Source organism: Eschrichtius robustus, chromosome 13 (genome assembly GCF_028021215.1).
Source record: "Eschrichtius robustus isolate mEscRob2 chromosome 13, mEscRob2.pri, whole genome shotgun sequence".
In the NCBI taxonomy this organism is placed as follows: domain Eukaryota; kingdom Metazoa; phylum Chordata; class Mammalia; order Artiodactyla; family Eschrichtiidae; genus Eschrichtius; species Eschrichtius robustus.
Genome location: NC_090836.1, coordinates 61,591,505 through 61,603,967, shown reverse-complemented (window position 1 = coordinate 61,603,967; position 12,463 = coordinate 61,591,505).

Genomic DNA, 12,463 nt, shown 5'->3' with positions numbered 1-12,463 from the left:
TTGCACTGATTAGGACATTTAATACAGTAGGGAAAATAAGTGAGAAATTGTGAGAGTAGATTTCTTTTCCTTTTTTGGGAGATTTAATATAAAGATGTTCATTATTTCACCATTAAGAAACTCTTCATCTTAATGAAGAACTTGCCTTCTATTCATAGTTTACTGAGAGATTTTGTTATGAATCTACTAAGATAAACATATTTTTCTTTATTTTCTTTCATTTGATGCTGATTTGCCTTGATTGGATTTTTAATGTTGACCCTGCTTTCTCGGGCTAATCCCATTTGGTTAGAACATATTGTTCTTTGTATATATTGCTAGAATCAATTTGCAAAGATTTTGTGAAGATTTTTTCTGTTTGTATTCATGTGGGTACTGGCCTTAATTTAATTAATTTATTTATTTATTTTTGGCTGCATAAGGTCTTCATTGCTGCGTGAGGGCTTTCTCTAGTTGTGTCAAGCAGGGGCTACTGTTCGTTGCGGTGTGCCGGCCTCTCATTGCAGTGGCTTTTCTTGTTGTGGAGAATGGGCTGTAGACCGCAGGCTTGGTAGTTGTGGCACACGGGCTAAGCTGCTCCGTGGCATGTGGGATTTTCCTGGACCAGGGCTCGAACCCGTGTCCCCTGTATTGGCAGGCGGATTCTTAACCACTGCGCCACCAGGAAAGTCCCCTTCATCAGGTTTTGATATTGCTGTTATGTTTCCCTCCTAAAGTGAATTGTGAAGTTTTTTTTTTTCTCCTCATTTGAGAGAGAATTTATATGATTGATATAATTTCTTACTTATATATTTAATAGAATTCACCTGTGAAACCATAACCTAGACTTTATTTGTGTGACATTTTTGGTAATGTGTTTAGTAGATATAGAGATGTTTAGATTTTCTATTTATTTTCATGTAAATTTTGATGAGTTATATTTTTCATAGAATATTTATTTCATCAAATTTATTCAAACTATTTCCTTAATATCTTTTTATATTCTGTAGAATCTATGGTATGTCCCATATTTCATTCTTGATAACAATATTTTTTGGAGTTTCCCTCTTTTTTCCTTTATCAATCTTGCTACTGGTTCATTAATTTTATTATATTTTCCAAAGAGCAAACTCTTGAATTTGTTAATTGCCTCTATTTTTGTTTTCCATTGCATTGATTTTTGCTTTTATTTTTATTACCTACTCCATATACCTATTTTTGAGTTTAATATGCTTATCTTTAGCTTTTAAGGTGGTGAGTTAGATCTTTTGTTTAGATGTGATTTAATAGAGGTATATAAACTTAAATATTTCTCTGTAAGCACTGCTTTAGGTATATGCCATACATTTTGATATGCTGTTTTGTCATTATCAATCAATTAGAAATATTTTCTAATTTCCCTTGTAATTTCATTTTTAATATAAATTGGTTATTTAGAAGTATTTTATTTACCAATATTTATGGAATTATTTGCATTAACATATTCATTATGTTATAATGAAAACATATTTTGTAATACTTTAATTTTTGAGTTCATTGAGACATACTATGAATGGGCATTATTGGGGATAATATTTTGTAAATGCTGATTAGATAAAGTTGGTTGAAACTATTTATTACTGATTTTTTTGTCTTGGTATTCTACCAATTGCTAGAGGCAATGTATTATAATTACTAGTGCCTTTTTTATTTGGATACCTGAGCTTCTTTCTCTCAGATTTTGCTTGATGTGCTTTAAAGTTCTGTCATTAAACAAAAACAAAGAAAATGTAGCCTTTATTCATAACATTTTTCTTTTGTTTGTAATGTATTACTTTTCTCTCATTTCTTTCAAAATTTCTTTTTATTTTTGCACTTTAGCTATTTTAAGTGGTGTGACTCTTTAAAATTTATCTTGCTTGGGGTTTGCAGAGTTTTTTAGAATTGTAATTTGATGGTTTTCATCACATTTGGAAAATCTGTCCCAATTTTTCCACTCCTCTCTTTCTTGGACTCGGTTCTACATATCTTAGAACATTTGATATCACTCTGCAAGTCACTGGGATTCACTTTATTCTTTAAGGCATTTTTCTCTAGATATTTATCTTCAAAATCAACCCATTTTTTTCTGCCCTTTATTTCTGCTAGTAAGTCTATCCAGTAATTTTATTTCTTATGTTAGATATTGCAATTTTAAATTCTAGAATTTCCATTTGGTTTGCTGCTATTGATTTTTTTTCCATTTATATTGTTAATTTAATCAAGTTTTCATGTAAGTAAGTTCTTGAACATATCAATATTTGTAATATCTTCTTTAGACCTTGTCTGCTATTTTCACATCTGGGTTACCCCTTAGTCTGTTTCTAGGGACTTTTTTTTTTTTTTAGAACAGTTGGTCACATTATTCTTACTTATCAGCACATTTTATAAGTTTCTCTTGGATACTGGACATTATAAATAGCACTTCATAGAGTTCCTGGATTCTATTATCTTCTGATAGTGTTTGTTTGTTTAAGCAGATAGTTAACTTGCTGGAAATTCATCTTGAACTTGTGGAGGCTTGTTCTAATACTCTATTAGGGCAGACTCTGGAAAATGCAAGGATTTTAGCAAACACCTCTAGCTTGACCAGACTCAAACTCCTCTAGATAGACCAGGCTCAAACTCCAACTCTGCCCTCTCTCCTTTAGGCAGAAGACGAACTCTCTTCTTAGTCTTTTAGTCCTACAGATTTTGCTTTATTTTGTTTTCTTCCACTTGGCTTTTGAAATGTCCCACATGCATGTTTAGTTCAGAGGTAAACCATGGCTTTAAAGAAGTTTATAGATGTTTTGGGGGCAGGCCCTGCTTTGATTTCAGCTTCTCTGAGGTTTATCTCCTTTATTTCTAGACACTCTGGTTGCCTAAAATTCTATCTTGTGAAATCTTAATCTGATAGGACTATAACTTTCTGTTTGAGCTTTAGCCTCCGTACTCACACGGGCAAGGTAATACCTCCAGGGGAAAGATATGTATACTTGGATCTCATCCAGTTAACTTATGTTGTGGATGATTGAATCCCTGAAGTTTTTTCCTTAGTTGGATAGCTCTCCAGTGCTTTTTTATAATAGTCCCCGCCCCCACCAGAATTAATAGCTATTGTCTTTGGACAAGTTATTCCAATGTAAGCTACTCTGCTGGGATTCACTAATGTATTTTAAAAGCGCAGTGTATAGGCATGACTATATCATTCACTTACTATGTTTCTAATTCAGATTTTTACCAAACATTTAGACTTGATAAACCACAGGGAACAAATATTAAGGGTTGAATTTCAAGAAAATACTCAAACAAAGTTTAGTAATAATGCATTCAATTGCTATGTGACATATGTATAGCTGAATTCATTGTCAATTCTTTTTAAAAACTAACTAAAAATGACCAATTTATATTTTAGTACTACTCACTTTTTTAAATTTAGTGACTTGAGATCTAAATTTTAAAAGACCGCAAAAAGATGACAGCTTGTTTTGCAACTTACAGGATATTTGTTCTTTCTATATACTCGGCTCCATATGTTCACAACACAACCAGAAATGATCTTAGGAGAATGGGTTAATATTAAAGAAAAAAAAAAAAAAAGCAATAACAACTTACCAGAAATAAGTCTGCTAACCACAGTAGGATTGTTAAACTTCAGTAATACCTATAAACTTTTAATACATGTTTACCTTTCAGTAGCAAAGAAAAATGTGGGTCTTACAATTTAGCATCCAAAAAGTACTTGTTTTGGATACTTTAAGTTTTTTTCTTTTAATCTTAAGGAAACAAATGGTTGAAGATAGTTATATTTGTTCATGCAGTAACCATTTTATCAAATATCAACATTTTTCCTCTTGCAAGGTCTCAAAAGAAGTATGAAAAGTAGTAACTTAGTTAAGGAAAGTTTCTTCCTAATATCTATCCAAGTTGACTAAATACTCATACAGGTTCTCTTTTCATTGTTGCAAGATGGCTACAAAAGCACCAGATCTCAAAATCTCATATTTTTTCCAGTAGCAAAAGGAAAAATCCCTCCTAAATTTCAAGCAAAAGTCATTGTTTCTAATTAACTCTTATTGGTCACATAAGCATCTTTCTAGTCCTAGAAGTCAAAAATAATGGTTTGATTGTAAGAGACACTGTTTATATAAACCTTTCTTGTCAAAAGGTGTGTGAAACTTCATCCAAAATACACAACTGAGAATGGGTACAAGCATGATTTTCTTGAATGAAAATGGTGAGAAAACTATTTACTGGGAGGCATTATAACTAATAACCAATGAACAGTCAAATCAATCTAGTGTTTTTCAACTTTGGACCCCATCTGGAAAGGTTTATGATCAACCCTATTACAGATGTGATTTTAGTTGAAATGCATTGTCACACCATGGATTCTACAAGTAAAAGTCTACCAAATTCAGGTTTCTATTTAAAAAAAAAGAAAAAGAAAGAAAGAAAAAGGACAAGAATAAAAGCATTACTTCAACTGTTACAGCCCATGAAGTTAGAAACATTCTATTAATAACTGGACTCACATTTCATTACTCTTAAGCTATTTTCCTTCTTTTATATTATACATATTAAGCTTCTCAAACTGTGCACAGCAAAAGATCCCCAGATATAACAGAAATGCAGGTTATAATCAATATGTAATTCTGTTCTGTATTCTTTCCCTTTGATGTAAGCAGGTTGGATTGGGGGATGGAGAAGCTCATGGTAGGGTTATTTTGAGGTACCTTTGAGCTGCTTATTAGCAGGTCCTTGTTAGCAGCTTCTTATTACCAGCTTTCCCAGGCGGTTGTGACATGTTTTGAAGATAACTCTTTGTTCCGTTGAAACCATAATGCCTACTTTAATCTGCAGTGAATTCAGAAAAAGAGAAGAAAAGGCCAATTAAATTGTAAAATACCTTTAAAGTCACTGCCATACACCACTAGCTTTTACACCTTAGACAATATTAAATTATAGAGCCTTTAGTGAAAAATTATATTTTTGCTTTGAAACCAGTTTGGCAGCAGTAATATGTGCTTCCATACAATAATAGGCACCAGAAGTATAAGCAATGCCAGTAACCCCTTTAGAGTTAAAAAGAACCCATAAATGAAATAACTTTAGAGAAGCCAATGTTTACTGTAAGTACATTAACTAAAAGAAAGATCAAATATTGATGTGTCAAACAATTTCATGACAACGTACTGTGCGCAGTCAGTACACCAGGCATTACAGAACTCCATTTTCTTTCCTATTCATTAATGTAAACCATTATATGATGCTACCTATACTCCAGTCATTGCTTTATAAGCGTTGTATGTAATAACACCTTTATTCTTAAAATGAAGAAAGTCTTGTTACTACTCTCATTTTACTGTGAAGAAACTGAGACTTGGAGAGGTAACAAAATTCTTCACTGTTAACAACAGCTATTACAAAATATGACCTGTATACAGTCAGCTCTGGTATCTAGGCTATTAACCCCTTGTCTACCCTAACTCTGTTTAAAGAGTAATATGTGTATTTCTGAACCTTTTTTGGTAAACTTCCCTCTCTCTCCTTTTCCCACATCTCTGAAGTGGTGCTTCACTGTCCCCACTTAACGGTTCTCTTTAATTTAGCCAGGTTTCTTACTAGCACCTCCATAAAAAAATTTAAATATTCTTTCTCCCCATCTTATGACTTTGCTCATAGGATTCTCAGACTACTGAAACATCTTCCATTCAAGTCGTATTTAATGAGATCCTATTTAATGATCCAGACACGGTGCAACTCCTATTAACAAATCTATCCTAGTTTATTCCTTCAAGATTTGGCTAGGAAGGCAAAATCCTTGAAGCAAGCCAAAAGCCTTGCTTTCTCTAGGAAGCAATATGTAACATCTTTTATTCTTTCCTCACCCTGACCATTCCTGAGTGTCATGTTACTATAATTTTGCACTGAGTATTATGGATGTCTATTGTTCCTAATGCATACACACAGAATTTTATGAAGAAAGGAGCATAGTATTTAGAATAAGAAGATAAAAGCCAAAGTTAAGTAATATTGTCCAAGTCATTTATTATAACTGAGACATTTCTTCTTGCCACCAAAATGTTAATAACAGAAATTATAACATGATCTTAATTCACAGGATATTTAGTGTGATGAAATATGATGATTCAAATAGAGATGCTTTATAAAACCATATAGCATAAAGAGTTTAGTTTCCAGCCTTACCCTGGACCCAAACGACACCCACATTACCCTTAACCAGTCATTTGCAATTGGCCATGACCTGTTCATAAATCAGTGATATTTCAGCCTAGTGGACATTTTAGAAGCATTTTGTTAACTTTAGCTAGTGTGGTTTGTGAATGAGTTTCAGGCTATCCATGTAAGAAAATTTACGTGGAGGAGGTTTTTTCTTTTTTAAAAGGATAAAGCCAGTGATTCAGTGATTGCTGTTCCTGCAACGATTCCTCATCATCCCTGTCATCCTCGTCATCCTCCTTCTTTTCCACAAGTTTATAAAGTTATAATTGCTGTGCCTTAAACTACATATATCTTACATATAAAATGTTCTATTTTTATATACATCTAACAGATCATCACCACAATCAAGATAATGAGTATAGAGGTCACCTACAAGTTTCCTTATGCCACTTTGGTATCTATTCTTCCCTCCCCACTTCCTCTGTCCCCAAACAAACATTGATCTGATTTTTATAACTGTAGACTTGGTTTGCTTTTTCTAGAATTTCAAATATATTGAATCCATTTCTTGTGTACTCTTTCTGTCTGGTATCTTTCACTTCATGAAATTATTTTGAAATGTTTCCATGTTGTTGCAAGTATTGCTAGTTAATTCCTTTTTATTGTTGAGTAGAATTCCGTTATATGAGTATACCACAATTTGTTTATCCATTCACCTGTTGGTGGCCAGTAGTGTTGTTTCCAGTTTTTAGCTATTACAATTAAAGCTGCTATGAGCATCTGTGTGCAACTCTTTGTATGAGCATATGCTTTCAATTCTAGGTATTTCAATTGGATAAATACCTAGGCTGTGTTATAAGATAGGTGTTAAAAACTGGTTTGGTTTGAAAAAAAAAAACCTGCCAAACTGTTTTACAAAGTACAATTGACATTGAACAGCATAGGTTTGAACTGTGCACGTCCTCTTATCATGGATTTTTTTCAATAAATACCTACTATAGTACTACACGATCTGCAGGTTGGTTGAATCAGCAGATATGGAACTGCTGATACAGAGGGCCCACTGTAAAGTTATATGAAGATTTTCAACAGTGCAGGGGATGGGCGCCCCAACCCTCCTGTTGTTCAAGAGTCAACAGTAGTTGTGACATTTTGCGTTCTTACCAGCAGTGAATCTGAGTCAAATTGTTTCATATCCTTACCAATAGTTGGTATGATCTGTTGCTTTAGTTTTACCATTCTAGTCAGTGTTTAGTGCTATCTCATTGTAGTTTATATCTTTCATTTCCCCAATAATGAATGATGTTGAACATAATTTCATATGCTTATTTGTCATTCTTATAGCTCTGTTGTTGAAGTGCTCATTCAAACCCTTTGTTTTTTTTATTTTTAATTCTTAAGATTTGAAAGTTCTATATATATATATTCTAAATTCAATAATTTGTGTATTTATTTTGCAAATATTTTCTCCCATTTACTGAATTTCCTTTTTATTTTTGAAAAGCAAACATTTTTAATTTTGGTGACATATCATTTACCATTTTTTTCTTGTGGTAGTTTGCCCTATTTAAGATATCTTTGCCATGCTCAAGTTTACTAAGATGTTTTGCTCATGTTTTCTTTTAGAAGTTTTATAATTTTAACACACATTTAGGTATATGCTCCATTTCAAGTTAATTTTTTATCTGGTGAAAGTTAGTAGTTGACATTCCCATTTTTCAGAAATTTTTCCAATTATTCTAGTACGATTGTTTTTTAAATGAAGATAACTTCCTCAGTGACTTGCCATGACAACTTTTTGAAAATTTAATTGACCATACACGTATGGTGTCTCTGGTCTCTCTGTTCTACAAGATCTATATGACTGTCTTTGTACCAATTCCACACTGTCTTGATTACAGTAGTTTTATAATGAATGTGAATATAAGATAGTATAACCCCCCCACATTTTTTTCTTTTTCTTTTTTTGATTTGTTTTGGTCATTTTTGTTTCTTTGCATTTCCATATAAGTTTTAGAATTAGCCTACAAATTTCCCAAGAAAAATAAAAGGCCTTCTTGGATATTGACTGGCACTGTGTTCAGCTTAAAGATAAATTTGGGAAAAAATGACATCTTAATGTTGATTTTTTATATCCATAAAAGTAGTATAATTCTACATTTATTTAAGTTTTGTCTAACTTATCTCAGCAATGTTTTTTGTTTGTTTTCACTATACATGTCATGCACACATTTGTTAAATATTCCCTAAGTACTTCATATTTTGGTTGTTATTGCAGTTGGTATTCTGACATTCTTTATAATTTAAAATTCTGAATGTTTGTTGGTCACATATAAAAATGCAAGTGATTTTTGTATATTCATATTTTATCCTAAAAATTTCCTAAAAGTACTTAATGGTTCTACTAAAATATTTTGTAGATTTTTAAGGGTTTTCTACATAGATGATCATGTTCTCATATGAAGTGGATTTTTTTCTTCCATTTCAATATGGATATCATACATTCCTTATTCTTCACTGATTGTACTCTCTAGAATCTTCAGTAAATTGTTGAATAGAAATGTGAGAGGACATGTTAGCTTTCTTTTTGATCTTAAAATTAAATTAAAATTAAACAAATATCTCAGATATTTTATGCTGTACCTGACACTTCAATCAAATATGATCTTTTTTCATCATATTTCTTAAGAGTTAGCACTTCCACTGACCTTGGCTTGGGTCTAGAATCAGACTTAGGTTTATCACCTTCAGTGAGAATTGCAAGAACACGTTTGCAGTTTGTTCCCTGCTGAGAAAAGAACTTCACTTGTATTATTTTATTTTTTATTTGCTGGTTTTCTTAGAATGGATAATTTTTGATCATTTTGAGATAAATTAATGTTAATTAATATTCTTTTCTCAGTAAACAAATTTTAAGTGTAGCTATTAAATGGATGAACACTATGGCCAAACCAGGTAAGTATGAACCTGAGTCTGTCACTTAGTTGCTATGGGACCTTGGCCAAGTTACTTAACCTCTCTTTGCTACAGTTTCTTCATCAAGGAAACATTATATTATTGTTACTTACCTTCTAGTATTATTATAATGATTAATTACATTAATATATAAATCACTTAGATCAATGTCTAGCATATACTGACCATGATAGAAGTGTTAGGAATTTTATATTTTTAGTTGTATGAATTTGATAAGTTCTTCAATCTCACAAAGATGTAATTTTTTCATCTCTTAAGGAGGGAGTGAATAATAGTAGCTATCTTAGAATTGTATCCAATATGGTATGTCAACCATTTAGCACATAAGTGATCAATAAGTTAAATTTATTTTTATTATTGGTATTATACTTTTTATTCTTATCATGTTACTTGCAGTAGTAATACTTCATCTAATTTGCCATAATTTACACGAGCCAATACTGGGGTGTAAATTATAAAATAATCCCAAAAAATGATTTTTAAATGAAAGATTTCTTTAAAAGAAACAAAATTTATTTATTTGTTTGGCTGTGCCGGGTCTTACTTGGCACGCGGCATCTTCATTTCCGTGTGTGGGATCTTCATTGCAGCATGCGGAATCTTTAGTTGCGGCACGCAGGCTCTTAGTTGTGGCATGGGGGATCTAGTTCCCGGATCAGGGATTGAACCCAGGCCCTCTGCATTTGGAGCGTGGAGTCTTAACCACTGGACCACCAGGGAAGTCCCTAAATGAAAGATTTCTCGATGAAGTAGTAAGGATTCAGGTTTGATATCTGACACAGGTTTACAGAATTTCACCAGGATTTTGGCCACTGAAGTTTGATTTTTATTTTGGGAGAGTGGAGTTGGGAGCATGGTTTGATCTATAGCAAAGGATTTCATACAATAATTTAATTGTATTTTTAAAAGTACAATTTTTGCATTCCAATCTGAAGAGAGTTACACATTTTCCATTTGAGCATCCCACTGGCATTCTGTGTCAAAGTATGCCATAAGTAGGCAGGTAAAGGTCTATGAGATCAATACTCTTAACACTTTTCCATTATTTTACTTTTAATATATGGTTCTACATGCAGAATACATATAGTAGGTTTCATATCACAATTATTTTAAAGAAGAATGTATATTACACATCTATTCATTAGGAGCACTAAATGTTTTTGACTTATTATTATACTTCAAAATTAAAACATGTAGATTCCAAAATGAGTCACAGCATAATGAAAAGCACCTGCTCTGTAGCACCATTTAATATGTATATAGCATATTTGGAATCATTTGCTTATATGTACTTTTCTTCGGCTTTCATATAAATACCTTTGAGATATTTTAGTATACTTTACATATTCTGTCTCAATACTTGCCTGATTTTAACTCTCAAAAATGGTGATCCCATTCTAAAACCTACTATTGTCTTTTCACTTAAAAAATGATTGCTGACCCTCTCTATCCTACTCCTCTAGGTGGTCACAAAGAAAATAAAAAATAAAAGTAGTGGACTAAAAAAAAAAAAAAAAAAATGCTGCAAGTTTTATGTTACCATTGAAGACTTAGCAGTTTTTCCTAAGCCTTCAACAATGACTAGTGGGAAAATATAGTGCAGTAGTATGTAAATGGTATGGTTTATTCAGTGTAAATAGGCGTTCATTATTAGCAAAAGAGTAAAAATTAAACTTTGGGAGTAAGTGCAGCTAAAATTAGTCTGTTATGTGATTTATAAAAACTAACATTAATATCATATTCTTATTATTTTTCATCATGGTAATGTTTTGAAATTAATTTTCATTTTTACCTGCCTCTTTATTTCTGGATCGGTGCCAAGAGATATGCAGTAAAAGATCCAGAAATTTCTTGAGACTCTATTATCTCCAGTTTATTTCTGCCAATCCTATCCATCTTATTCAGAGCAATATTAAATATTCTAAAAGATTTGCTATAACTTATAAATAAGCACCTTAAATTTCCCTTTAGCCTTCTGTAAGCCTCAGGGTCTTCTAAAGTAGACTTTTATATAAGTTCACATTGTGTTCATAAGATGAAACTAAAGGAAATATTCAAACTTACTTTAAAATTGTGAACCTATGCAATCAATGTAGTAAACTCTTGGACTTAAAATATATATTTTTTACACACCTTGCCCATTTATATTGTATGACAATGTTGATTCTGATCAACAAAGTGATTATATTTATAAAAAGATAAATCAAATTTTAAAACCAACACTTCCAAAATTTTGGACCCTAATTACCATTTGCAGGTCACCTGAAAAATGTGTGATCGGAACTTAACCTCAGAGTGACTTTCAGAGTGAAACACTCAGAAGCTGCATAATGGAGTAGAACATAAAAGGCTAGGAATGTGGAGAATTAGCTGGAGCAATAACTCTTATTAGGCAATCTCTCAAATACTTTTTCTATGTGCTCTAACCAGATTTACTCATTCTTGAGATTATCTAAGTACATATAAACATCACTCTCTAAATTAACTAAATTCATTTTAATTGCTTATTGGTAGTGCAATGTTGAATGCAATACCTTAGGAGAATCCTATTGTAAATATTTTGTTAAAAATAATATTCCTACATGAATGGATGCTTTTTGTTTGTTTTCTTAATCTATATTCCTATGTCCTTGATTTCCTAAAAAAGAAGTACATCTACATATAACTTAGCCTAATTTAATTATATCTCTTTGATTTTCTGTTACTTACGCAATCATAATTTTCCAATGCAAAGGTCACCTATATTATGAGTTCTTAGAGAAAATCACATATGGTCTAAAACTATGATTTACAAGTGCTTGGTTGGGAAATTTAAAAAGATATTTAAAACCCAAGTGAGGTTATAAACAATATCAGGGTAATTCAATTTTTGACATTATAAGTTTAGTGTAAGTTTATATTGCTCATTTATTTTAATAAAAAAAATACTTCTAATATATACCTCTTAAAAAGATTGTTTCTAAAAGAAAATCGCAGGCTCTTTACTGGTGAGACATTCCTATTATTTTTTTTATAGCAACATGATATGATATGTTTAGAGCCTACATGCCTTTACTCATGCTGCTTCCTCTTTCAGAAATATATTTTCAAAATCAACTTTGCATTTTAAAATCCTATAAAATTATTTAACTACCAACTTAGGCATACTCTTCTTTCTGAAGTGTTTTACAGAACCCTCAATTAAAATCAATTAATTCTTTATTTTCGGAATTTGTATCTCAATTTTAACTTTTTATCTCATTTTTTCTCAGTTACTCAGTTCTGTCTACCTAGGTCATTATTGTGACTTGAGGGCATAGATTTTTTTAAAATATCCTCAAGG